This window comes from Nilaparvata lugens, chromosome 3, assembly GCF_014356525.2.
Source record: "Nilaparvata lugens isolate BPH chromosome 3, ASM1435652v1, whole genome shotgun sequence".
NCBI classification, from domain to species: Eukaryota; Metazoa; Arthropoda; class Insecta; order Hemiptera; family Delphacidae; genus Nilaparvata; species Nilaparvata lugens.
Genome location: NC_052506.1, coordinates 10330466 through 10354730, shown reverse-complemented (window position 1 = coordinate 10354730; position 24265 = coordinate 10330466).

Genomic DNA, 24265 nt, shown 5'->3' with positions numbered 1-24265 from the left:
TGGGGAAGTACATCTATTGGAAACACTCAAAAAATTTTCATTTTATAGAAGCGTGCAGTACGGTATTTGGCTAAGCTTGATTACAATTACCCCTGTAGAGATGCCTTCATAGATTTAAAAATTCTAACTTTACCATGTATTTACATCTACAGAGTTGTTCTTTTTATTGCTAATAACATAGACTCATTCAAAACTAATTCTGATATGCATGGCTATAATACACGAGGTAGTGGCGATCCATGTATTGTTCAGCATAGATTGAAGTTTTCCGACAAAGACCCTCGAACCTATGGTCTGAGACTATTAAATAAGCTACCTAGATCTCTGTCCATGTCATCTCCAAATATTAAAAAAGATCTGTATACTTTTCTTGCGGAGAAAGCGTATTATAGAGTGCAAGAGTTCCTCACTGATAGATAAATATTGTTTATTTCATAATGTCTGTAGTATTTAATACACGTGGTTGGATTGCTGGCTGTGACATGCTTATTCATATGACATTCTTTAGGCTATTTTGAATTATTCTGACGATATATTTTAAGTTTTTGTGATATCTTTTTATAGATTTTGTGTATTGTTTTACAATTTATTGTAAATATTGTCTTTTGACTTTTTCAAATTATTGTAAATATTGACTTGGCCTGTACTTTCTTGTATTGTTTATTGCTTGATAAATATCTTTATCTTTATCTTTATTTTAATAGAATTATGCTATTTCTCAGAATATCGAAGTTGATTATTCTCCCTGCAAATGAGAATCATTCCAAAATTAAATAATGGCATTTAATTCTATGTCCGTGTTCTAATTGTTCTGCTCTATTGGATTGAAATAACTACGTCAGTTGAGATCCAACTGAACTATCCTATCTTATATTATTAAACGAGCAATTTCTGTTTATATGTTTGTATTTCACCGGATCTCGAAAACGGCCCTAACGATTCTCACGAAATTCAGAACATAGTAGGTTTACAATATAAAAAATCGATTGCACTAGGTCTCATCCCTGGGGAAACTCGCTGAAGAACATTTAAAGGATAATTATCATTCATCCTTGGAAAAACAGCTGATTATAATTATTTCGTCGACTGTTGATGATGGAAGTGAGTGAACGAGTTCATGTAAGTGGGACTGTGTCAAAATTATGACTCAGCTTTTGTAATCATTCAATCTGGTACTTAGTGCCGGTTGCAAAAAAGCCGGGTTGTTTTCAATCCTGATTAATTCCAGTAGATCCATCTTTTTTAAAAATGGTCTTCTCTGATTTGGTTCACGTGAAATTAATCAGGATTAAAATTTAACCGGCTTTTGTGAAACCGTGCCTTTGTGAAGGAAATTTTTGCATTCCTCTGGGAATTAATCTCAATTTACTGTGATTAGATAGAACATTTCTGTATGAACGTTATTATAATTTCTTCTTTCGTAATAATTTTTTTATGCTTTTGTACTCCAGAGCGAAGCTCGGTCCCCGATATTAATTTCTCTAAAGGTAATCCTGTTTTATTTATTGCTTATATTAAATTATGATTTCCTCAAGTGTACTAACATGGGAAATTAAATCTTCGTAAGTCAATAGGAAATCAACTGAAGGAGATGTAATATTGAATCATGATATCAAAGTCCATACCTATATGGGCATATCAAAGCCTATGGTCTTTCTTTGTTTTAGGGCTACTCGTGAATATAAATGAAAATATATCCAAGTATTCTTTTAAAAATTATTTAGTCCCAACATGTTTCGGCTATAATGCCATTATCAAGTGATTGGGAAATAAACAAATAACATTATTTTCCTACAGTTACGTTGAAAAGTGGCCATTGCTGCACTGATTACAGAACGCAAAGAATCACTTTTCCGCTCTAGTGCGGGAATAGTATATTTCGCACCTAGGGCCGAAAATGAGATATTTCCGGCTCGAAATCGGTTTTTAAGTCCGAGGCCGTAGGCCGAGGACTAGAAAAGATTGAGAGCCGGAAATACATTTTTGCCCATGGTGCGAACGCTATTTTTCGCCACACCAAAAAAAACTTCCCAATATATAAGAAATTAAAAAATAAATAAAATTCAAACAGCCTATTTTGATAGTTTGAATCTTGGTTATGACAACTTTCACTGTCAATTAATTTCAATATTACTAATTAATAATTTACAATAGTGACAATATTTTTATACTATTAATATTTCGAATAATTGTTTGAATTTTTATAGCTCGCGCTTTGCGCCTGGTGCAATATCTCATGGATAGATGGATGAATAGAATTTTCATTACTATTTTGAAATAATGTGTTTAAAAAATTAATATAATTGCATATTTCACAGTTTTGTCTCAAAATATATCTAAAAAATTGATTGAAATTTAAATTACGGTAACTAATATAAAAAATAGCTAATAAAAGTCGAAATTCATCGACAAAAAAAAATGTCACTGACCGAGGTTCGAACCTAGATCATGTTTGTAATTCACTGAGCTTCTTAGAGTTCTGATGTCTCACGCCTTTACGCCCTCGGCCATTGCATATTTTTAATCGAAGAGGCCTGTAAGTCAGGTAAGTATGTAGGCTACTATAATATAGTGTAGCCTATAGCGGCAAACTTTAAGTCGGTTTGCCGGCATTTTCACAACAAAATATTGCTCTGAAATAGTTAAATCATAGAGAAAACATTCGAAGATTCAATCTTGAGTGGGCCTAATGTTTTCTCTATATGGTTTGATATTGAAGAAAAATTATCTAAAAGTTTTAATAATGAATTAAGGAAAAATTACTTGGAATTTTTCAGTCAAGGCTGAGTTTCACCAGTAGGCTTACCTTAAACTTTAGATCTCTGCTGTATTTTCCTATTATTATTGTTGATTGTATTGCATTAAGAAGTGGAATTCGATAATAAAAAAGAAACAATTATTACTCTACCTCACTTTTAAATATTGATACAATTATTGTACTTTGATTTCAAATTCGATTCTTCACTTTTAAAGACTTGCGATACTTACCTTTCTGACAATGGACAATGCAGCCAACATTATATTGTTGAGGCTATGGAGATATCATCGTATTCTATTGTTTGATATCAAAAACACAATAATAAATATTAAATTATGAAACAGTAATTCATAAAATATATTATAGACATGATACCGCGATTCACGATACATAATTATATAGATTATTACAGTCGTTATGAGATTATCTCTATGATTTTTGTGAGATCGGACACGATCAGCTGTTATTCAAGGTCATTTTACAGCCCTAGGGCCGTAAAGTTTTACCGGCCTGGTCGGAAAACAATCACTTTCGGCCTCCATATGACGCACGTAAACCAGCTCATTACATCCAAGTGTGGCGAAAAAATTTTTTCGCCACACTGCACAGAAAGCAGCTGTTTTCCAGTCCCTACGTAGATCTGAAAGACCTTGTTTGCAGACGACGTCAGAAAAGGGTTTCTTTTCCGGTCTAGGCCAGAAAGTTGTCTCTTTCCAGCCGCTTATGGCTGGAAACAACGCGCTAATTATTATTAATAAGTCATCCGCTAGATCGGGCGAGTGTCCACTTTCATAATAAGCTGAAGTCGCCATGATTTTAGTTCCAGTTTCGAATCAAACTAATTCGCTTCGCAACCAGTTTTATTCAATTATTTATTGTTGATTAGTGCATTCCGAATTTTCAAAAATGCTTGAAGATGACTGTGGTATTCCAAGTGAAATTTTAAAAGAATCTGAAATCCTGACTGCAAATCTTCTACCACTAAAATCAAGAGATAGGTACGATAGCTTAACGAGTATTCTTTATTTTGTATTCTTTATTTATTTTGTCAGCAATACCTGTAGTGTGGCGAAAAATATCGTTCGCACCACGGGCAAAAATGTTTTTCCAGCTCTCAATCTTTTCTAGTCCTCGGCCTACGGCCTCGGACTTGAAAACCGATTTCGAGCTGGAAAAATCTCATTTTCTGCTCTAGGTGCGAAATATACTATTCCTGCACTCCAGATTTGCAACATGGCAACGCAAAATACTTAGTAGGTTATATGGAGCAACAGTGCAGCAAAATCAAAATGAAGTTGGTAACAGTGACTGGGCTGCTATAGTGAGCAGACGTGCAACGAAGCACAACGAGCAAATTATTAAGTAGATATTATAACCAAGGACAACGAGGACTTTAGGATTTTAGGATTAAGGTTTTTATCAATAATAAAATTACACAGAAAAACATTTGATGGATTACAGGCAATTTTACCCATAATTACCCACTTCTCATATTCAATGGTAACTGTAGGAAAAATTTAATGTGAAATACGTGCGCAAAGTTCCTCTGCTGCACTCAACAAACCATTCCGCCCTCGCCTACGGCTCGGGCGTAAACGTTTCTTTCGGTGCAGCAAACTGTTACTTTGTAACAGTTTTAAGTACTCTTAAAAGAGTACTTGGATTTCTATTTTTATTTATATCGAAGCCTATGGCTATGAACCAACCTTTTTTGCAGTTTCTCTTCACACGTGAAGAACAGCTATTACCGAGATGTCAGCAACAATAACTCGTGTAGGGCCCTGTAATATTATTCAGGACGTCAGCTTTGAAGGAGAATGCTTCACCTTCTCTCACATCGTGTCGTATAAATGACACAAATCTGCGATCAATCAACCAGTCCATCAATCAATCAATCAATCAAACCATCAACCAATATTCTCTCCACTTACACCCTCGATCGACAATGTGATCCGTCAACCGATTTTTATTTTCTACGCATTTTCTGCTACAATTTTTTTCCCGCCTCCTTTCAACGAGATTTGATGTCTTCAGATATTGTGAGTGATGTGTGATGCCACGTTAGACAAATATTCGTGGCTGACTTTTATGCATTGCAAAGCACATCGTGAATAGATTGACATCAGACGGGAGTTTTTTTTCGTTCAAAAACTTGTCTATCATAATAAGACAGACACTCCTGGATCAATTCAGAGTACTGCAATTAGTTGATAACCCATGTTCCTGAGTTAAAAAATAGCAATTGTCTATGAGAATTCACCGTGATCAACTTTTAACTCTCAAAAACAATGAATTTTAGTTTATTGTAGCTGATCGATTTTCATCAGCTTCATTTCTTACATAAAATATTAAGTTTAGAATGAGGTAGAAATATTGCTCTTGGAAGTTAGCATATAAGAGCAATATTATTGACCGAGCGAAGTGAGGTCTAAAATTCAAGTCGCCGGTTTTGCATTTCTCTTTATTTTTATATGTTTATATGTTCCGAAACGCGAAACAGCGAAACGCAGCAATAGATTTTCATGAAATTTGACATATTATTATGTATATTCCTTTTTGAATTTCAGATCGACGTATACATGCTGTTTTTTGAAATTTTGCATTTCAAGGATAATACAAAAGGAAAAGGAGTCTCCTTTAAACGCCAATATTATCGTAAGAATAAGACTTTGGAATTATTCATCATAAATCATCTGTCTAGTGGACTAGAATGCTACTCGTTCAAAAGCATCGAACATCTTGAAAATGTATCTTCCCATCAACGTTAGTAGACAGTTGTCTACTAACTTTGTCTTTCCATAAGCTGAGGCCATGATTATTGTTTGGAGTTTGGAGTTATTGATAGAAAACATTTTTTTTACATTTTTCTTTTTTTATCTGATGATTAAAATTGCAACAAATATTATTGAAAATAAATTGATTTCTTGAATCATGAAAAGTGAGAAATGAAGTTTGTAGGAAATCAGCATTATGGTAGTTTATTTTGTTAATTTCAACACACCGATTTTTCGCCAACACAACACAATATTCTCTGATGTGTTCATTGGATTGGCTTATCGACGGCAGCCAGACCTGATAACAGCGCTCACACTCACATTCGGGGACGACACGTCACGGTACGATAGTACAGAAAGCTCTATGTCTATTTAGGATTTTTTCTAGACATTTCAAATTGATAAATTATTTATAATTTTTAAAAAAGCATAACAGCAGGTCAATGTAACTTACTAAACGCGAGGTCTACTGTTCACAGAACTACTAGTATATTATTGTAGCATGTCCGAAGAATGTTGTGATAAAATAATTCAAAAGGGGTACTGAGATTTTTATTTCTATTATTGTAGCAATATTGATTGAGCAATACATCGAAGAAAATATCAGAGTATTTATTATGATTAGGTTATTGGTTTATGACGGAAAGAATGTTGCAAGTGAATTAGAAAAATTAGTAGAATCAGGAAATCATTGATTTGAAATTATTGAATAATTTTGTATTCAAATGATTTCATCATATAAATACGGTGGATATTTATGGCAAGTAAAACGTAAGAAATTATAGAACCATTCTCATGAAAAGACTCTCATTGAAAATTGTTCTATCATTGTAAAATCATCATTTTTCTTCACTGTTTCCCAGCACTAAGTTTTTAATTGTTCACTCCTTCTTTTCGGATTATTTCCTCTATCTCCCTTCCCCCACTTTTCTTATCTCACCACCGCACCCTGAGAATTTCCATTTTCTTCTATTACTTGGAAAATTCCTATCAAGCAATGCAATCTCATCCACTTCTCTACTGAAAATTCTTGGATGAAATTTTTCTGCCGAATGTTTTCATAAGCAGTTTTTGTAGGTGACTGCAGCAACCTCGAGTCTGGCCGATTTCTGTGTAGAATGCCTTTTTAAAAATGCATGGATGATTCTATAAAAACTTGGTGCGCTGATGGCGTGTGTGCGATGTAAGTTTTCCTCGGGAAACTCAGAGGAAAATTCGTAGGTGGAATTGTCTGGCTCAGCTACCCTATACATAGTGCAAGCCACACATTTCTTGTTGCATCTTTTTACATCAGAAGAGTTAGTAGATCTACGGCTGGCTGCGTGCTGAATATTATATAGCCTCTGGCTACGTTGTCTATCGTTCTCAACGTAGAAAAACGCTGTACTTGATAAGAAATCCCACTCACATCCATCAAATTCATCCACTTCCATCACAACAAGAATCTTCCCTTTCTGTATATATATTTCAAATTCATGAATGCTAATAAAGATGGTTCAAATCCTTCATTTTTCATTTGAAAGCTCTGTTCAGAACACCGGACTCTATCTCCAGTTGCAGGAACCTTGATAAAAGTTGATCTCCGAAGTCCATTTTTACTTTCCTTGCCCTATCACCATAGGTAAGGAAAGTATTGCTTTCCAAAAAAAATTAAGGTACCCAAATTTCTATACGTTTCAAGGTCCCCTGAGTCCAAAAAAGTGATTTTTGGGTATTGTGTATGTGTGTGTACTGTATGTGTGTGTGTGTGTGTGTGTGTGTGTGTGTGTGTGTGGTGTGTGTGTGTGGTGTGTGTGTGTGTGTGTGTGTGTGTGTGTGTGTGTGTGTGTGTGTGTGTGTGTGTGTGTGTGTGTGGTGTGTGTGTGTGTGTGTGTGTGTATGAGTGTATGTGCGTCTGTGTACACGATATCTCATCTCCCAGTTAACGGAATGACTTGAAATTTGGAACGTGAGTCCTTACACTATAAGGATCCGACACGAACAATTTTGATCAAATGCAATCCAAGATGGCGGCTAAAATGGAGAAAATGTTGTCAAAAACAGGGTTTTTCGCGATTTTCTCGAAAACAGCTCCAACGCTTTTGATCAAATTCATACCTGAAATAGTCATAGATAAGCTCTATCAACTGCAACAAGTCCTATATCTGTAAAAATTTCAGGAGCACTGCACCATCTATGCAAAGTTTGATTTTCGATTCCCAATTATCAGGCTTCAGATACTTTTTAAACAAAAAATGTCAAGTGGAAAAGATTGAGCATAAAAATTTCTACAATTAATGTTCAGTAGCATTTCTACCAAAAATTGAAAATAAGCTTAAAATTCGAGAAAATGTGATTATTCAATTTCAAACTGTTGATTCTATTAAATCATTCACTATGAAGAGATAGCAGACTTCGTGTGTCTGCAGAGCTATTGTCCTGTCACCAGCTGGCTCAGATCTTAAAAAAGTAGACTTGAGATGCGCGGGAATACTAGCGTCAGTTGATCAATTTTCATAACGGCAAGGGAAGTTGTGTGAGTGCACCACACCAGATTTTTGAAATTCAATTCACTTATCATTTATGATAAATTGTGTTTTCATATTACACTTTTACAACAGTATTCACGGATTTCTTGATAAAAAGTAACATATTATTTTCCATGCAAGAAGTGTGGGCAGATCCAGCATAAGATGGATATGATAGGAAGTTCGAAGTCGAACAGACAACACTAGACTAATCGAAGAGCTCTATTCCAAAACCTGCTAAGTCTATTTTTTCAGATTTCTGTTTTTCAGTTTATATCTCATCAAAACATATGACTTTATCATTTTCTAGTGTGTTTCTAGCCAAAACCTGCTTCTTAAAGCTGTAATCACCATTCAAACATTATTTTTTTTCCAAAACCTGTCAACTAATCGTTCTTCCCAATCCATGCCATGTTTCTGCGCATGCGCAGCTTTATTTCTACAAAAAATGGTTAGATGAATTGAATAACAACTTTGAAAATAATACATAATTGATCTTCTAATGATGAATTAACTTCCAGCGTGAATTAATTGGCACAGAGCATACAGTGATTCAGCAACAGTTTTTCCCAATTTGCCAACAAATTATGTTTTTGACTTAGCAAGTTTTGGAATGGAGCTCTTCATATTTATCCTTGTAGTAAGAAAAGGATGGACTTCAACACAAAATTACACATCACATTTCTTTTGACCCAGTAGTGAAATACACCTTTTTAATTACAATAATCTCCTTACTAATCACTGTATAATTGTGCGGATTTGTAAAGTTTATCCGAAGATGATTTCAAATTATGGTATATCAACTGTAAATCCATACCGGCACGACTGAATATAGAGGTTATTTGGCTAGGTGTGTGCAATTTGCCCCACCTAACTGCATACTAGCCACTTGCTTAATTGTTGGCACTGTTTGCCGGATTTTGTGCTGCAACTGCTTAGCTGTGCTGCGGTCTTGCCTGCTGAGCTCATGATAATTATTGCAAACATCTTGCGAGGTAACTTGCAAACGGAGACTACCCCGCCGGGCTTACCTCTCATATTACTTCCCAACTTGACATTACTTAATGCTAGTGTTCATCACAATCACACTTAGGCCTAAGACTTGGCGTTAATCTACTCCTAATCCAATTTGGCTTTCACCATAGTCGTTTGTGTAATGATCAGATTTTCAGTTCAGCATTAGCAGCACTGGATGGTTCAAATCGCTTTATTGAGAGCAGAAACTGGAGATAGTAATCGTTGGAGTGGCTCTTCTCGATTTAACTCTTATTAAATCACTCTTCACGGCAGTGATCCGTAGTCTAGTGGATAGAGTGCTTGCGTAGCAGCATAGAGATCCCGGGCTCAAACCCTCTCACAACCAAAAGTTTTTTAACCAGATCACTCCCTTGTTATCGGAAGAGCACGTTAAACTGTCGGTTCCCGGCTGAAGTATGACAGTCGTAAGGCCCATTGACGGCTTAAATTATATATTCAGGTGGTGGGACATTCCCGCAAGGGACTCCCCACCAACAAAAGCCATACGAATTTACTTTTTAACTCTTATTAAACATATAATTGTTTTTTGAGTATAGCTCTCAAACAATAGCCCTTACGTACCATTTTGGTTTAAAAGGAGACAGATCAGCTTTCGGTTTGAACCTGGAATGAAACAAATCAAATAATGTTGAATACGTCACATAACCCACAAAATAAACAATAGTATAGTGAGGTCCACGTTATGATGGCAGTGAAGAAAGATAGGAGAAAAACGTTGCAAAGTTTCTCCATTTTGCCACTGAGTGTACACAGCTGTTTACTCAATTCATACCATTTAATTTGATCTAATAATAATTATCATTTCCTTGATAAAATGATCAATTTAATGTCCAATTAATCAAGAAAATATAAACTTTTATTCATAATTTGATTCAAAAATTTCCTTCCATAACTGAGATCAGATTTTTATTTTTATACAAACCTGAAATGACGCCTAATTTAAAAAGCTGTGATACACCAATTTCAAAACAACAGAGATCAAGTTATTTGGTAGGTATTCTATTCCATTTTTTTTAATAATAGAAAAATAGAAATCCTATTTAAAATGAGAAATTTCATTAGAAATAATTCTGAAATAACCTTTCAATATTATTTATACCGGTACGAGTAGGTCTAACCTATATGTGTAGGCTTACAAGTAAGTCTAGGATGGTTAGTTATCAACTTTTAAATGTCATTTCAGGTATTTTAATTTGTGTTTCTCAAGTCTAAAAATTATTTCATCTTTTCAAAAATAATTTTCAAATCAATTATACGACTTGTGTACTAAAGTATTTTGATAGAATAAAGAAACAAAATGGCGGCTGAGAATTGTTTGTGTACAGTCACTGTCAAAAGTGAAAGTAAAATATTCTGGCAAACGGACTACATTGCAAAGCTAGAGAGAGATAGCGCTATCTGTTTTGTTGAATGATAGAAAAGGACAGCAACAGTATTGTCAATTGTACATTGCCATTATAACGTGGACCTCACTATAGTAAAATATTTCACAAAAAAAGATTATCATTACCACAAATCACGAGAAAAAAAAGCCATCCAGCACACAAGATTCTCTTGTGGTCCGCTGGAGAGAGGCATGTAAACAGGTTAATGAGCAAAAAATACATTATATTATTAATATCTCTATACCATCATGTGATCATAAAAGACTGTAGCACCTTCAGTGAGACAGATTATTGAAATGGGGAATTTAGCTGTGGGAGAAGATAACATACAAGCTGATAAGTAAGTTTATCAATCGGTTTTCCCGTCTTTCCATGAGTAAAGCAGAAAAATTTTGAAGTTCAACATTCGAATGACATGATATCAAATATCTAAAGCCAGTTACTGGCAAAAAATCGTGCGTCCAAAAATCGATGAGTATGCAACTTGGCTTTTGGCTCGTTACGTATGGAATCTTGGACGTACAATATTTTGCATTCCTTATGAATTTTATCCTATTATATTAAGCGAGCAATCTCTGTATTTTTATATCTAGTAATTTATCTGGTTATTTATATCTGCGTATTTATGTTCAACGGATCTATAACGATTTTCACGAACTTTGGAACATAGTAGGCATGCAAATATACAAATTCGATTGCACTAGGTCTCATCCTTGGGAAACCTCGCTGAACGACATTAAAAGGATAATTCATCCTTGGCTGGAACAGCTGTGGATAGTAAAAAAGTGAGTGAGCGAGTGAGTATGTGAAAAATCAAAATATCGCATCCCCGAAATTAATAAGATGACATAGCCAGCTGTGAAATATAAACAATCATTTAAGAGAAATGTGTTCTGTTTATCAATAAATGAAAATAACGAGCGAAGCTCGGTGCCCCGATATATAGATTAAACAGATAATGTTTGTCAAGTTCTGTTATCCTATTATATTAAGCGAGTAATTTCTGTATTTATATATCTAGTTATTCATTAGGTTATTTATATTTATTTATATCTGGATATTTATGTTCAACGGCTCCAACGATTTTCACGAAAATTGGAACATAGTAGGTTTATGATATAGAAATTCGATTGCAGTAGGTCTCATCCTTGGGAAAACTCGCTGAACGACATTAAAAGGATAATCAATCCTTGGCTGAAACAGCTGATAATTTTGTCGTCTCTCGATAACAGAAGATGCGTGTGCCTGTGTGGGATTAATTCATCCTTGGCTGAAACAGCTGTGGATAGTAGAAGAGTGAGTGAGCGAGTGAGTATGTGAAAAATCGAAATATCGCATCCCCGAAATTCATGAGATTACATATGATAGCCAGCTGTGAAATATAAACACGATCATTTTAGAGAATTGTGTTCTGTTTCTCAATAAATAAAAATAACGAGCGAAGCTCGGTGCCCCGATATATAGATTAAACAGATAATGTTTGTTAAGCTCTGTTCAATCTGCTAGAATTCATAAGGACGGAAAAAATCGAACGTCCAGAAATCGACGTGTGTGTAACTGGCTTATTATTAGCGTATGGCTTTGAATAGTGGGGAGACCCAAGGGTAGTTCCACCTCGCCGTATATAGTCCAAAGTTCCCTAATGGGAAACCAGACACTAAGGTTATAGTGAGCACAATACTTTAAAAATTTACACTTTTCATTGAATGAATAACACTTTTAAATGAATAAAGTTCATTTTGATGTTAAAAGTCCAAACATATACAAAACACAAAACCACTAAGCCAAATTTAGAAAATATCGAATTTAGACAATAAATTTAGAGCCGAAAATTTATAGTACGTTACAATTTTGCCATGGCAACTGGCTTAACTAAGTACAACTGATATCGTGATCGAATACCATGTCTCATTAACTTATTTGGAAGTTAATTATCAAAATTAGAAGTTTTGATGTTATTTTTAACTTTCATCTCATCCACTTATGCTCTCATTCAACTTAGTTAGTACTGTATAGATCGTGATACTAGTGCTTTGGTTCAATTTTGTGCAGAATAGATTCCAGCTCTTCGAGAAGAATAGTCAATAAATAAGGTCCTGTTCAAGAACAATCGTTTAGGAATTTGTGCGTCGTATTTCGCCGTTTTATATATGAGGTGGACCCGAAAGCCGGGTCAAGTGCTACGGACTGGGATGGAGCCATTAGTGAGATTTGTGGACAGTGGGCATTGTCTTGTGAAACACGATATGCACCTCTTTTCCGGACATTTTATTATTGTTCTCATCCCTTCAATACTCTACCAGATATCTCTCTCATTGTTCACATTGGGAAATCGGTCTAATTAAATTGCTTCCTCAATTACAACTTATCCTCATTCTTCACCTCATGCAAAACCGGAAATGTAGTATCTCATTTTATTAGTATCCTCATCATAGTTTATTGTGCGTTAACTCTTCCCGTACTTTATCAAAAACTCACTGTTTCATCTCTTGCAGGTCTATAATTTGTCCACTCATATACTATTTTAAGAAAATATTTGATAAGATCGTAATATTAGTGAATTATTATACTCACACATTCAAACGTACGGTACAGTGAGCCTTTCTCAGATTTGATCTTTTGCAAAAACCTAGCTAAAGCCCCACGCAAACACATAGATTTTTGTTCGTACGATATTTTGCCGTCCTTATGAATTCTATGAGATTAAACGGAACTAGACAAACATCATCTGTTTGAAATCATCTGTTTAATCTAATAGAATTTATAAGGACGGCAAAATACCGTACGAACAAAAATCGATGTGTGTGTGCGGGGCTTAAGAGTACAATCATAATCTTCCAACGATCCATAATGGAAGCTATAACGCAAGCTTGTGAATCTTGGAAATAATAATATATCCAAAGTCGAATTCATATCCATACTGTTCATCAATTCTTGAATTGAGATTGCTCCAAATATCTTTAAAATTTCCGTTCCATTACAGAGCTAAAAATTAATTTCTCAATAAAATTCAAATCGTATTCCATAATTTCAATTTGGCTTTTGTCGTCAGTCACATGTTGTGTGGGAATCTTATTTTAGTAGTGCAAGTGAATATGTCATTGAATAATCATCATCATCATCTTCTCACAAGGATTAGGCTCTATTGGCCTGTACCGGCATCCATTTCTTCCTTGGTCTTCCTATGCCTCGCTTTTCTTCGGGTTTGTACTCCCATTGAATAATGAATTTGAAATTTATTCTTCATATTTCTAGTGTGATATTAAATTTACCTTTACCATTACATTCTGATGCAAAAGTAATTAAGATTTACCTTTTCCTTTTTTATTTAATTCCTTTCCAATAAATTCTCGTTATTTTTCCTTTTTTTACTAATTCTCTAACAAAATCTGATGTATTTTTCTTGTTTTATTTTATCTTATACTTGAAATCTTTGAAGTGTCATATTTATTTTGTCTAAGTTTTTTTAACTTTTGTAACTTGTTTTTTTTTTGTAACTGGGCACCCGCCGAAAAACCTTCGGGTTTGGCAGGACCCTCAATTTATTGTTTTGAGTTGTGAATAAAACATTTGGTTTAATTTGATTGACGTGGGTGAATTCTTAAAACATATTATACGTTTTCCACTCAGTGAGGTGATTAAAATCAATACATATCAATAATCCAGTCCTTTCTATCAAATTATTCACCTAAATTCACTCCAGGAACGCATATACCTATCTAATTATGTTCTGTTGGTCGTAAAACTGCAATACCATGCTCCAATGGATTATTATTCTAATTAGCTCATTCAATTTTTGTCATTGAGATTGATTTTATTCAGCGAATTTATTCTGTTTTAGCGAACATTCAAATTCAAATTATTTTGGTGAATAAGCGGCAGTCTGCAGCGGTGCGTTACAAATGAACAATAACAAATTATTCGAGCCGCGAATCGTGAACGAAATTAATTTCAGAGATTTAGTGTCGAGTTTACAAGGCTGGGCGTGCGCCTTTCTCAACAACAAGCTATCTGCTGAATAATAAAATGAAAACTTTTACAGTAGATACAAAAGTTGAAATAATTTTGTTGAGATTTGGATCCCCTCGGAGTAAGGGGTGGTTCCCTTTAGTGAGCTGTTGTTCGTTATCTGTCTGGCGTTATGTGCTCTCATATCTATTCTCTCTCCTCACTCGATGCTCGCCTTCTTCTTCACAAAACTTGTCCCAATGTTTTACAGTATGTCATTCAAAATTGCGATTGTTGTTTTCTTCACGAATCACGACTTTTTTCCCAGTGTAAAAAATGTTTCTTTTCGATGATTCGTCGTAAATTAACTTTTCTGCTTCTCGTGAATCCAATTGAATATTTCCCAACAAAAGATTCACTGTCACCCATCGACTATACATTCGAAATTAAAGCTGTTTCAATTTATCTCTTGGTGTTCTACTCTAGCTTTTTTAAACTTATACCAAACATTAAAATCAACTACGTCTGTGGTAATACTGTTTAAAATTTAGTGAAGAAAGTTTTTTTTTGTCAACAGTGTTGAACAAATAAGAAAAACTAAGAATGTCTTGGAAATCCATTAAAAATGTAGTGAAAATAGTTGTTTTTTTCCTATTTTATCAACAGTTGAACAAATTGAAAAAACTATAAGGGTCTTAGTTAGAATCCTAAAAACTTTATAATGTTCAGTATTTGTTCGTTCATACCAAATCAGATTAATTATCAATATTAATGATCTATAGTTGTTTATCTCTTGGTGTTCTACTCTAGCTTTTTCTAACTTATACCACACATTAAAATCATCTACGTCTGTACTAATACTGTTCAAAATTTAGTGAAATAAGTTTTCTCCAACAGTGTTGAACAATAAGAAAAACTAAGAATATCTTGAAAACTAATCAAAAATGTTGTGAAAATATTTGTTTTTTTTTTCTATTTTATCAACAGTTGAACAAATTGGAAAAACTAAGAGGGTCTTAGTGAGAATCCTAAAAAAACTTTATAATGTTCAGTATTTGTTCGTTCATACCAAATCAGATTAATCATCAATGTTCATCAATATACTGTTCTAGATTTTTTAATTTCACACTCCAATAGTATCTATTTGATTCAAAATTTGCTCATTTATCTGAGTATTGAAGAGTGAAAATTGTATTCTGAAAAGTGAATGTGACATAACCAACATTTTGATTCGGACAGTATACAGTAGTATAAAATAGAAATGGGACAGTTTTGGGCTTGAGCCTGTTATGCCGTTCCTCATGTTAAGTATTTGTACACAATGTGAATAAATAAATAAATAAATAAATGATATAAATTATTATTATTATCATCCATATGTAGACCAAATCGTAAATATCACATAAAATCATATTATTAATATCATAAAGCTGGGTCTACACCAAAGTTATTAACAAAATGTTCATAACTTAATTCTTATAGATTCTATTAGATTGAACGGAATTTGACAAACACATATGTTCATCATATGTATGATAAGTTATGTTTAATCTAATAGAATCTATAAGGATTACGTTATTAACATTTTGTTAATAACTTTGGTGTAAACCCAGCTTAAAGCTCTCAAATCATGAAGGATTTTTCTGTAACTCAACCAATTTACTACGTTCAAAAGTGCATCCATTTTAGAAAATCAGCTTCCTTTGTAGATCATGGGTCTCTTGATATCGGCACAATATGTGAGGCCTAGAGGAGGAAGTATTGCTATCTTTTGCACAGTTTGGGCGTGCGTGAGCGTAGGCCTAGTCCGGATATTAGGAATGCCAAGGCGATTGCGTCTGCCAGCAGATGTTACCACTTTCTTTTAGCCTGCTCTTCCCTTCTTCAGCACAGTTTCGATTTCCTAACTGTTGTGGATGAAAAACGTCTAATCGTCCATGAGGAATATCTTCGCTCAGAAAATAATTCATCTCTGGAGCACAGTTGGCGTTTCTTCTAGAGACAAAATTGCTCTTGGAACAGATCTCTTTCCCTTGCAGTAATTGATCGGCATGGATCAAGGATTTTTCATTTTTTCCTGATTTGTATTGATGAAATACATGAGATCCTTCATTTCCTAATTCTCTTGGTATTCCAATGTATTTATGCTATTAGCTTACCTTACTTCATGTTTTTGTATTTTTATTGTAATGTATTCGATTGACGATGCTTATTGCTTTTTGTAAAGTTTTTGTAGAAAATTCTCTGTATCAAAATCTGATGTATATTTCTTTTTTTTTGCATTTCATTTTGTATTAGTTTTCTTTCATTTTTTACTTGAAATCTTTGAAGGGTAATATTTATTTTGTCCAAGTTTATTTATCTTTTGTAACTCGTTTTTTTCTGTAACTGGGCACCCGCCGAAAAACCTTTGGGTTTGACCGGACCCTCAATTGTTTGTATTGTGAATACAAATTTTGATTTGATTTGAATAGAGAATTTTTGATTCTTAACTGTTGTTTTCTATGACAGTTCAGAAAAATTACCTCTAATGTTTTTTCTAATGTCTATTACCGACATGAGCCACCTTAACCTGTGAACTGTGCTGGAATAGAACTAATGTTGAAAGAGCATTATTAATTCACATACTTCTCTGTGGTGTGATCATTATGGAACCTCAATTTTCCTCATTTTCTCTTTTAGATTTTTCCGTTCACCGACATATATTCCATCCATTGGAGTTTTGAGGTAGGCGCACACAGATCGTCATCGGACGGACGGCACGCATCGGACGATTAGATTTGATGCATTGTTTTCAATTGGAGTGCGCATACCTATCCGCATTGTACAGGTATGCGCACTCCAATTGAAAACAATGCATCAAATCTAATCGTCCGATCCGTCAGATGCGTACCTTTAGTCATCGATATTTCTCAATAATATAAACACAATTATCACTACCAATCGTCAGAGTTGCCATAGCATATTGTTGTAATGCACGTGTAGTAATGCCGTTCCCTAACTACTCTAAAAATTATTAGCCATTTCAAGAAAATTATTAAGCTTGGTAAAATAGAAGATTAAAAAACAGCAGGTACATAATTTATTCCAAATTTGGAGAAGAAATCACAATACATATCTTAGGTCTGTGATAATTCTTGATATGGTTCGTCAACTCTACTTTGATCAAGGGTGTAATGAAGGTTTCCGACTGATTTTGAAATCACGTATTGCTAATTCAATCTACAGGAGTAATTCCACCAATAACATTATAATGCTACGAAAAACTAACAGTTATCTAGTGTTTATAATATTCCCGTCTTAATATTGATTTTTAAGTTATCCGTAATTACATTTCAAGCTGGGTTTTCCTTTGTGCGTAAATGCCGTCGTCGACCACGGAGGGCGAGGATCTCAGATTGGGTAGATTTCAATTTCTCTAAATAACGTAAAAAATTGTGTTCAATTATGTTTTAATCGGGGAGGTTGAGTTTATACTTTTAAATGGCAACATGTTGATAGTTTTAGAAATGTTTTTATTCGTGAATAATAAACACAAATCATGAAAAGTTATTTGATCAGCTGTTTTAGTACACTTGACATTTGGACAATATGAATGTCAACAATGCTTGTCGTCGTCGACTGCGGAAATTAACGCATAAACGAAATGCACCTTAAAATAGGATGAATTTTAAGTGATAACTTCATTTATCAGTCATAACATTCTAGTGGATAGAAATCTCCAATTGTATACAAAGTAATCGATTACCCATTTTCAATTCGATTCAATTTTCAAGCTACGTACAATATCCTCTTCCATTCTAATTTCTCAAACAATTTGAACCGTTGAAGTACACTCAACAACAACTCGAGATTAGAAGGCGCGCGGCACAACTCAAGCAAACGTCTGATTTGATTTCGAGATTCTGAAAGGAATTAAGACACGAATTCGGTTTGACGTGGCTGTAATTTATGTTTTGTTTCGTGACTGTGTTGGATTGCTGAAGAGTCGAGATGCCGAAATTCGACAAATGTCAAGATATCAGTGGAGGCTGGCTAACTGAGACGGGGAAGCGTCTTCTCATCTGTGATGGCTCAGCAGTCAGCATTGTCGAAAGGGCTCGCCTTCAACTGAAGGGTGTGCTTCGATTCCCTTTGATTTCGGTTAGCCATGTCTTAAGTCGGCCTTCCTTGCGTTATCAGCTATTCTCTGGCTTATTCCTTTCATCAAATAACTGCTTTCTCAGTCACTATCTTCTTTTCACTCTATCGGTTCCTATTTTCCATGCATTTTTCGTAATAGATACTTCCTCTCAATATATGTTCCAATGTTTTCACTCTATTGCGGTTCAGAGTACCACGGTATCAACTATCTCTCGAGTTACGGTCCTCGAAAATTGTATAAGAATAAATTACATAATTGTTCCAAGTATATTACTTTTTGTCATAATCATTCAATTTCAGCTGTTTTACAGCCATGAAATCAAGCCGGTAAACAGCTGATTGTAGAACAAATAAACATATGATTCCCATTACAGCCTTAGACCAGTTATAGAATAGACACGCTGGGAAGTCTAGCCTCTGAAGCCAACATCTACTGCCAAATCCACCCATCTTGACGTCACAACAGTGACGTCACGCATCGTATGAACAACTTTCAGATTGTGTCTATTTCAGATTCATGGTGTTTTCAGGTTATTTCTAGCTACGGGCAAAAACGATATCGGTTAAGTTATAATGTGTTATGTGATATCGGCTTCAAAGTTATAATATGTTTTGAAAATAATAAGGTACGGTAGCCTACAAAACTAATTTGTTGTCATGCTGCAATGAGTTCACTTACATCATAACCAAGGATAATATTACAGTTACAACTTACAATATTTATGTGTATAAATTTCAACTTACGCATGAAAAGATATTCCACTTTTTTTCCTAAAAATTTCAGTGCAATTATATGCTGCGCAGGAGATTACCATTTTCATACATAATAATTACATAAATAACAATCTGCTATGGAAAACAAGCTATGTTTAACAACAACGCATTGTTTAACAACAATGTAAGTTAAACACCACAAACACTTACACAACAAACTCAAAAAAGTTTTCTGTAATTTCTATACGATGCGTGACGTCACTGTTGTGGAGCAGAGCCCATCGCTCGCACATTATATCGACAGAGACTAATATAGAGCACGTCGAAGGCTCGACGATGAGTAGATTTGCTTGATTAGGGTACGTGCGCTCAATTCGCAAACGACTCTGTGCTCTGTACTCTGTGCTCTATGCTCTGTGCACGTACTCACTACTCCACTGCCGAGCACGCTTACTTCGGATTGGTCCCATCCTCTCTCAACTAATTGGCAAATGCTTTTGCAGAAAAGCAAAAACATTTTTAGATAATTCCAATCATCATTGATACCATTGATCATCATTGATTGATTGAGATTATCTCAATGTGTGTAGATATTACAATCATCCTTGTCATATCACTCATTTATCCCATGGTTTTTCAATAATTACCTCTTTTCTTCATCTACCATCATCATCTTTATTCAAAAGTTCCTAAGTTTTAGCACAATATTCACAGCAGATAGAATTCTAAATGAACAAACTACATCGTTCAATTTGAAATTATCCAAAATATCAATGAGTTTCTAAATGGAGGAATATTACTGTTCATTAAATGAGTGAGAAAGAAAGACAATACATCACGCATTGTGATCTGTATCATATCAAGTACGAAGGAGATGATGTAACTTTTTTTAGATAATTTTCTCCAAATTATTCATTTCATCCCACATTGTTTTAATAATTCCTCCATGTGAAGTGCTTTTATTCGGGTTCCATGATTTTTACTTTCCTTGCCCTATTACCATAGGTAAGGAAAGTATTGCTTTCCGAAAAAAATTAAGGTACCCAAATTTCTGAATTTCTATACGTTTCAAGGTCCCCTGAGTCCAAAAAACTGGTTTTTGGGTATTGGTCTGTATGTATGTATGTGTGTGTGTGTGTGTATGTGTGTGTGTGTGTGTGTGTGTGTGGTGTGTGTGGTGTGTGTGTGTGTGTGTGTGTGTGTGTGTGTGTGTGTGTGTGTGTGTGTGTGTGTGTGTGTGTGTGTGTGTGTGTGTGTGTGTGTGTGTGTGTGTGTATGTGTATGAGTGTATGTGCGTCTGTGTACAAGATATCTCATCTCCCAATTAACGGAATGACTTGAAATTTGGAACTTAAGGTCCTTTCACTATAAGGATTCGACACGAACAATTCCGATCAAATGCAATTCAAGATGACGGCTAAAATGACGAAAATGTTGTCAAAAACAGGGGTTTTCGTGATTTTCTCGGAAACGGCTCCAACGATTTTGATCAAATTCATACCTAAAATAGTCATCGATAAGCTCTATCAATTGCCACAAGTCCCATATCTGTAAAAATTTCAGGAACTCCGCCCCAGCAATGCAGATAAATTCCCAATTATCAGGCTTCAGATACAATTGAAACAAAAAAAATCAAGTGGAGTAGATTGAGCATGAAAGTCTCTACAATTATTGTTCAGTAACATTTTCACCTAAAATTGAAAATAAGCTTCAAATTCGAGAAAATGTGATTATTCAATTGCAAATTATTGTTGATTCCATTAAATCATTCACTATGAAGAGATAGCAGACCTCATTTGTGTCTCCAGCGTTATTGCCCTGTCACCAGCTGGCTCAAATCTTTGAATAGTAGACTTGTGATGCGCGGGAACACTAGCGTCAGGTGATCAATTTTCATAACGGCAAGGAAAGTTGTGTGAGTGCGCCACACCAGATTTTTTATTTTGCCTATTCTCATTTCAAATCAATCTATTTCCTGTTTTTCATTGCCTTTATCATATTTATTGTCAAATTACATTATAGCATATACTAACCTGATGTAGGATTATTTCCTAAAAAGTAACTGTATTATAAAAAATACTGATTACAGTTAGAATTTAATTATCATTATTACCCAATCGTATGTGATGACTTCCCCTTCTCACTAATTCTCAATTGCAATTGATTACTTGCCAATCTAGCTGATAGCCCGTTAATAATGGCTTTAATGTTTGTATGCCATTAAAGCATGCACTGAATGGAGAGCCAGACGATGAATGTAGTTCGTTTAGCAGCTAGTAGAGAGCGGCATGTCGGCGCAGCACAGTCCAGAGTAGAGGAGTTTCAGTTGTCCAGGCAGACACGTCTGATTTATCACCGGATTCTCCACGTTTTTCTCCTACGATTGGAAATTCCTTTCCTCTCGAGTGGTGCCAGTCCATCGAAAGCACTACGAATCATGTTTTTCCTTCGCTGCATTCTTCGTTCGACTTCGGTCTGCTGGAAGGTTGTTATGCCGCAAAAGATACTCGATGCTATTTGGTTTGTGATACCACCGCGATAAAAGTGTTGTGGTGGAAGAAACCCATTTGTGATTTGAGGAGAAGTAGCGCGAATAACATGGATTGGTTGTCGAATCAGCAGACACTTTTGGTTTCTCGAAAAAATAATCAAATCACAACAACGTCAGCAATTACAACAGTAGCATAGCACAACATTATAGCATAGAGAAACGATAGCGTAAGTAGATATCCCATGGTATAGGGCGTTTATGTCGCAACTTTTACTGTTATCCCAAGCCGATAGTTCACGTAGTTCTTTCCCATGCAGCTGTGTGACGCTGGTAGTCTCTAAAATTGTGCCGTTCCTACACTCTCACCCCAACAAAACAGTAAAAAATAATCGACAGTAATCGGCTTGAGATAACAGTAAAAGTTGCGACATAAATTCCCTATACCATGGGATATCTACTTACGCTATTGTTTCTCTATGATTATAGTTCATACAAAAAAAATACATAAAATCAGCTATTAAAATTAGTATGAAGCAATTCATGTACATTATACAGGCACCTCTTTATCAATATACCATTCAAAACAGTTAATTTCCATTGATTTTACACTGGTGGGAAGAATATTGACATGTTTGCTGGGAGCCTACATACTATCCATAGAAATCATTCTGATATCTCGTAGCTTTCTGCTTTATAATGAAGTATGGTTCATTAAACTCTTAGGCTGGTCATACACCGATTAGTCAAGACAAGACTAGTCACATTTAGTCACAATACTTCACATTGCTGCTTATGACGCAACACTCACTGTTTAGTCATTGCAATTAGACATGACTCTTTAAGCAACTATGTATTTTGACTAAACGAGACTAGTCTTGTCTTGACTAATCGGTTGTGACCAGCCTTAGTTTGAATTACAACGATGCAGCTAGAGTATTCTCACTTTATTTGTTGAAATCAATTTATTGCAATATTTGAATTACGTTTACTGAAGTTTTTTTACACTATAGGCTACTCGTATCGATTTGATTACATTCTTTACGTAGGTAGTTGGAGATTTTCAGTAATTCTATTTATTGATTTCCATATGAGAAAAGTAACCATCATATTTAACCATCTATAACCATCATAACCATATAAGTAATCATCATAATATAACCATACATAACCATCATATATATCAGTAACCATAATATTTATACCAATACTAATCTAATGGTTATCCAAAAGTTGATACCTGTACTTCAAATTCCGTTGTCCTCTTATTTGCTGATAGTTCTATTGAAGTTTTCGAAGTCATTGAATGAATTGGAGCAGCGTAGCTTGAGACTTGGCCGTTGTCTGCCAGAAACCAGAGAACACTCAATCATAAATTATGCCGTTTTGGCATCTGCGTTGCATGAATGCTGACGGTTTTAATGTTTTTGGCAGATCTCCTTTGCTCGTTTGAATTGGCTTAGCTCGTTTCATAATTCCATTAACCCCGAATAACGATTCTTTCTTATTCTCCATCGCATTTCTACCGACCAGTCCTCTCTCTCCCCCATCCACAAATTCCGCTTCAAATGAACTAATGATACCGCTCGCCGACTATAGGATAGGGATGAAAATTAGATTTGCCATTCTATAAGTTATACAGGTTGTAACGAGGTTTTAATGTTGAGATAAACTTTCAGGATTTAGAAGAGCATTTTGTGAGGGTGATTCCCTTTAGTTGGATTCAATGAGTCTCTAGCCATCAATTAATAAATCTGAATCTTGTTCATCACATGAACCTAGGTTCAACTATAGAGAAAAGATAGCATAAGTTATCCCAAAGATATCCCATGTTGATATAGGTCATTTATGTTTTGAATTCCCTCTTTTGGAAAAATTTTCAATCAAAATTCGAGAAAGGAATAGTTTTTCATTTTATAATTTTGTGTTTTTGTCTGTTGAATAAATTAATAAATTTCAAGCCGATTTTTTTGTGAACTGAAGTCTACTGTCTATTATCACGTTTTTGGCCGTGTGAGAGTGCAAGAACGGCACAGTATGAGAGACCAGCGTCACATAGCTTCACAAAAAATAACTACTAGGACTATAGGTTTGAGTTAACAGTGAAATTTGGAACGTAAACGCCCTATACCATCTTCTCATGCAATCTTTCCTCTATGTTTTACTCACTTCATAATAATTCGAGTGTTGAATACTGCCTAATCAGATTTATCAGAGAAAGCATTCGTTTTTGACTTGAACTGCTGATTGTTTCAAAGCACATTGTTTTCCAAACGTCCGAATTCAAACTACACAAAGAGCTCGAATTCGAATCTATGAGTCGTTATTAAAATTATTTTTGTCATACTTACTCAATTGTAGCTGTTTTCCATGCATTAAATCATGCCGGTAAACAGCTGTTTGCAGAACAAGAAAACATGTGATTTTCATTACAGCTTACTATACTGTAAAGAGATCATAATGTTCTCTTTACAGTCGAGTATGTTAGGACTCTACTGAGTCCTAATAAC